This window comes from Capsicum annuum, chromosome 9 (genome assembly GCF_002878395.1).
Source record: "Capsicum annuum cultivar UCD-10X-F1 chromosome 9, UCD10Xv1.1, whole genome shotgun sequence".
Lineage (NCBI taxonomy): Eukaryota > Viridiplantae > Streptophyta > Magnoliopsida > Solanales > Solanaceae > Capsicum > Capsicum annuum.
The window spans coordinates 140,472,154-140,478,018 of NC_061119.1; the positions used below are offsets into that span (position 1 = coordinate 140,472,154).

At 38.4% G+C, this 5,865-nt stretch overlaps 1 long non-coding RNA gene across 1 annotated transcript in view; it reads left to right on the forward strand.

Annotated features, from left to right (window-relative positions):
* Window positions 1-2,804: 2,804 nt before the first annotated feature.
* Window positions 2,805-5,865, forward strand: part of LOC124887385 — an 18,835-nt gene continuing 15,774 nt past the window's right edge. Inside the window, exons 1-2 of the long non-coding RNA XR_007045015.1 lie at window positions 2,805-3,510; window positions 3,883-3,886. This is a non-coding gene — a long non-coding RNA (uncharacterized LOC124887385). The remainder of the gene's footprint in view (window positions 3,511-3,882; window positions 3,887-5,865) is intronic.

The window sequence follows — 5,865 nt, forward strand, 5'->3', positions numbered from 1 at the left end:
GTCAAAATTAACAAGATGTCTTTTGGGTGTGATATTTTTTGCTCCAAAATACTAGAATTGAAAGTTCAAGCCCTATGATCACTTTCGAACCATTAATGGGTAGTTCAAAATTATTTAGCTTGGGCTTCCTCGATTGAGTTGTGGTGCAAAGGTAAAGGCGTTCAAAATCACTTAATGACCAAGGCTAGTGTGTTAGATGAAAAGCAAGTCATGTGAAAGCCAAAGAACAATAGGAGAGGTTGACGCTTAATTATATAGTCTTTTATGGCGATCTATTGATTTCAAGTTGATGCCCTTGTTTTGCTCATTATAGACATTAGTTTGAGACAGGGCATGTGCTTTATACACTAATGACATATCTCGTTTTTATGATGTGATATCTCCGATGACCAACTTAAAGAAACAAGAATCCAATATGTCTACTTACTTGGGATAGGTACAAGCAGTCATAAAGGAATTTGAAACATTGAAGCCAGTCACTATAAGTGGAAAAACAACAAAAGCACAGATAATTTCCAGTACTTACACTTGCTAGACTTCCTACTAACCATGATTCAGTAGGTGATTATATTTTACCTAGTCCTACAATTCCTACCATTGATGAGTTATTCTCTCATCTACTTCGCATTGTCGTGCCTCCCAGTCTCAATGTAGTTTCATCACCCGTCGTTGAATCTTCTATTCCCGCATCTCAAACCATGGAAAAATGAACATATCAATCTACTGAGAATCGGCAAGGAGGTCGTTATGGAAAATCTCAATCTAATTGTAGCTATTGTCATAAGGTTGAACGCACTCAGGACATGTGTTTTGCATGGTCCACCACCCAGTTATGATCCTATTGCTACCAAAAAAAATATAATGAGCTCCTCAGTAATGAGAAAGTAATCATACATCTCCACAAGTAACCTCTGTTGCTCAGCCTAATCGACCATGTAGTAATGCTAATGCTGCTCAGAGTCGAACAATCGAACATCTAATAATGCTCATACTGCTCAAAGCCAAACAATCGACCATCTAATAATGCTTATACTGCTCAGAGTCGGACAGAATATGACGAGTTCCTGAAACAATCCAAATTGCCTCGGGACCTTTGGATAGGATGCTCATGAAGTTCGAGGTGTTTCACAACTCCTTAGTGCTATCAAAAGGTGTCAAATGGATGATGACTACCTTCAAGAAGGGTCGAGGGACCTTAGAGGGTCAAAAGAGTGCGAGACAGGGCTAAAAAGCCCCTCTGAGGGGACCTGCGCCCCATCTACACCTGTGATGCGCCCAACCTACTCCTAATCTACTTGAGTAGGTTAAAAAATAAGCATTTGCTCCTGAGATGGGCCCCATCTGCTACAGGCGGGCTGATTTGCATTTTTGGTTACAAATGGGTCACTTTTGGGCCCATAAGTTATAATAATTAACCCTAGATTATAAAAAGGAGTTTTCTTTCATTTTTAGGGTAACTTTGATGCTAATAGACTTACACTCTTGTGAGTGCGTGTGAGCTTAGATTAGCATGCGTTGGATTATCACTTATAAACTTTGGTTGCTTGGGAATTCGATTTCCTTGTGGTCAACGTATGATTTAGATGTTTTGTTTGGTTAATTGAATAGAGGATTAAAGGTTAAATATACCATTTGTTTGCTATCAATTCCTTTCATTGTGTCTATCTTATTGTTTTCCTATCTATCTTTATCTTTCATTCTCCGTTTCTTAGTTTAGTTTTCGATTCCATAGTTTGTTTCGGTATCATTTGGTATCAGAGACGAGCTTGGATTTGTTCCTACAAATTCAATATTAGGTTAGATATCTTGTAAAATTAAAAAAAAAAATGTTTCAAAGAAAAACCCCAAAAAAACTGTGTTTTTGAGTCCTTATTGTTGTTTCTACAGTAGATTTGTTCCATCTAGTGATATTTAGGTAGGAACTTGACCATTTGGTGTGTTTGGAAGAATACTGTAGTAGGCCACCATTGTTAAGCTTGTTCTTGAAGAAAATAGTGAAGTGGGTACTTAGATCTTGCTAATTTGGTGTTGGTTTTTTGGTTAAAAAGTGTTGCAAAGTGTTTCCCACACCAAAAGAACCCTATATCTAAGTTGTGTTATTTGGAGAAGTTTCAAGATGTCACCATTTTTGTGTTCTTGAAGCATGAACAAACTAGCAAATGGGTTCAAAATTTTGAAGAAATTGGACGAAAATTGAGGCTTAAGGTTATTGGAAATGTTTTTAGAAATTTGAAAGGAGTTTGAGTTCCAAATTTCGTTGCATTCCGAGCAAAGGTGAAAGAGTTGGAAAATTTGGTGTTCATAGTGTTCTTGAAGGCATTCATATCTACAAGAGGCAAACTCATCTAAAAGTTCTTGTTTGATCCAAGAAAGAGAAAGGAAAAGCAAGCAAAAGTATTGGTCTAAAAGCATATCCAAAGGGCCCAAGGAATATTCCAAAAGAAAGAGACAATGGGGGCTACAAGGAGGGCATTTTCGGCCCTTGTTCCAGCTGGTTTCGGGCCACCTGCGCTGGAGGTGCGCCTGACCTGCTAAAGCAGGTCAAAGCAGTACCTTCTGCGCTTGGTCTGCTCCCAAGGTGCACCTAAAGTACGCCCAACTTGCTCCAGCGTGCTCCTTCATCTTCTTCATGCCTTTCATGACGTCCAATGTTGATATTGGATTCGTTTTAGAAAGAGGTGGGAGTTTTTGGTTATGGGCTTATCGTGAAACAAAGAAACACTTAGTGTCTTACGACCTTGGTAGTTTCCTTGTTTCATAATGCTTCTTACGGTCAACACCTTAGTGTAGTGTATGATGAACTAGTTTTATTGATAACAAAAGAGCGTTGGTCATATGTCAAATGTGTACCTCCTTGGAATGGATATATTGTTATTAATCCTTGTGCTAACCCTCGTGCTTCGAGGATGTATTGGTTGTTTCTTCTCTCTTGTGCTTTAAGGTTGTAGATTTTCGAGGACGAATCTTCTTCAAGAAGGAGATGATACAATCCAAATTGCCTCTAGACCTTTGGATGGAATGCTCATGAAGTTAGAGGTGCTTGACGACTCCTTAGTGCTACCAAAATGAGACAAGTGCAACTAGCTCAAGACTATTCGCCCGTAGCCAAGCCCCCAGTTACAAAAACTCCAAGCCATGTTCATGCAAATGGCCGTGTGCGAGTGTGTAATTAATCCATCTAAGAGATTCCATGTTTTGAAGTATGAAGAGGGACTTTGAAGTGTAAGTTTATTATACTCCAAAGCCGCCCATGACCAAGGCTAGAAGGGTCATTTCTCTTTCATTTTATGGTGTACTATATATAGACAATATTAGGGTTATTTCTCTTACTTAGTTCATTCATGATATTTCACAACAAGTCTTGTAATATTGAATGAGAGAGTGGAAACCCAAAACTAGTACAACAAAGTATAGCAACACTTGCTAAAAACTTAAGGTCTTGAGGTTCATGAGTTCCTCTTGATCTAAGTAAGAACTTAGTGTTAATATCTTTTAGTCTTAGGGTCCTAAGTTCTTAGATTCTAAGATATTTTGTGTCAAGTTACTATCCATCATCTTGTAACCTTGTTGTTTGTGTGTTGATATAGTGAAGCCGTGTGGGGCTCTTCCGATTCACTATAATTATTGCAATCTTGTGTTATCGATCTATCTTGTTGCATATTGTTGTTGTTTCCTTGAAAACATAGAGAAGCCGAGTGGGGCCTTTGATTCTCTATTGTTGTTGTTCTTGTGATTCTCTTAATTTCTTGTTGTAGGCTTGATCTTGTATCATTTGGTATCAAAACTCAAGGCTTGATTTTGTTCTCACAAAATCAATCTTGGGAAGATCTTACCAAAGTTAGAAACATTGTGTTGGTGTTGGACCTTGGCCAAAACTTGTAGTCTTGTGGTGTTGACTTGGCCAAGAGTTCTGTGAATAAATCTAGTAGATTTTTGCTTGTTTAGTGTGTTTCTAGTGTTGGTTTCTTTCTCACCAACACTAAAAGTGTCTAGATCTAAAGTTGAGCTTATAATATTGGCTAATGTTGTGGTGACTTGAAGTTGGCCGTGTGTTGAGCCTTCTTGTTGTTGAAGATTGGTGGACGATTGGTGGTGGTGGTGTTGTGTTATTGAGAAGTAGTTATGTTCTTGAAGGTTTGATGATGTGTTCATCTTGTTCTTCACTCTTATAACTTAACCAACAAAAAGTGCAACATAGATTCAAAAAGGTGAAGATAAAAGTTGTGAAGCTTGTTGTGAGAAGACTTGAACCCATCATTTCATAGACTTGACATCTACTTTTCAACTACTTTTCCTTGTTTCAAGGACCTCGTGTTTTGTGGGACTAGTACAAGTCAAGTCTATCTTTTTGGGATTGAACTTACAAAAGATTCAAGACTTATACTTTCCATCCAAAACCAATTGTCTTCCATAATTTCAAAAGTGTGACTAAAATTGGGTGGGACCAAGGCCAATTGTATGCTGCCACGTCACCCTTGCTACTATACACGTCAATATTAAGCTCAAGTTTGGATTTTCTAGTTTCTAATTGTTGATTCTTGGTTTCATTAATTTGGTTCTAGAACTAATTAACAAGCTAGTACATTCCTACTAGGTTATCACTTAGTCCTTTGAATCCCTTTGTTTGTGTCAACGTTTACGTGGGTGCTTTTTATCTTTTGAATACGTTGTTACTTCATGGTTCTAGTCCGACGAGAATTCTTTGAGTCTTCAAAAAAGAATCTACTCCGGACAAGAGCATACTCATACCTTAAGGATTCACGGGTTACTAGCCAATTTACAACACTTGTGGAACTTAAGTGTGAGGTGATCCGAATAAGAGTAAGTAATGAGAGGTTTACTCTAACTTGTTTGTTGATTTTGTAGGTGATACCTTGACAATGGAGGGAACCACGTCTCAAAACGTGGATTCCAATGCTCTTGAGACTATGAGGGTCACTCTTAAGGCTATTACCCGATCACTTGAAAGGTTGAATACGGAAAAATCAATAGTAAGTAGGACCTATTGTTTGCAATCAAGGGATAAAGTGTAAAGCAGAGGGATTACACCATGTTTCCTCTTCTAACCAATTTTCCTCATCTACTATTACATTTTCATCATTTGATTCATTCATTTCTTCATTTGCTGCCAATTCTACTTCTTCTATATCTAAAGTTACTGATCTCATCCCTCAACCCCAAATAATGAAAAATAAACTGTATGAGCAATTAGTTCATGCACATAAATCTGAAAGACTTGTAAAGTACCAATAACCACATCAGGTGAAACTTTTTGATCTTATCAAGTTTAAATAACATAAAGTTGATTCTAGGGAACTTGACATCAATTAAGGAGGATGTGTCGATGATAAGTGGGAGATTAGAACAAGTAGAGAGTCAAAGGAACTCTCGCCCTTCTACTCCTCAACATGTTTCTTCAAGTGGACATGAAAGAACTTCCTCCGCCACCATTACTCCCGAGACATTGCACCAAATGCTAAATCCACCACAAGCTCCACTAAATGCCGCAAGCCAAACTACCTTTACCTTCCCAAATTCCTCAAATTCCACAAGGACTTGGACGTCAATTACCTCCACTAAACCCGAACCATCCCTTCCAAGCTCCACTAAACCAAAGACCACTACCTCAGCAAAATCCAATTCCTCCAAATCAAGTCCCAAATAACCAAAATCGTCCCGTCCACTTTGAGGAATATGGTAGAAAGGATTATGAAAGGTATGGAGCCTTTGATGATGCTTACATGAGGGAGGAGGATATGAGAGGAGGCCGTGTGGATCCAAGGAGATACCCTCGTAAGGGGAAAGGGTAAACCCTCACCAAGAGAGAGACGTAGGCATCAATACCATCAAATTGAGCCTACCTAT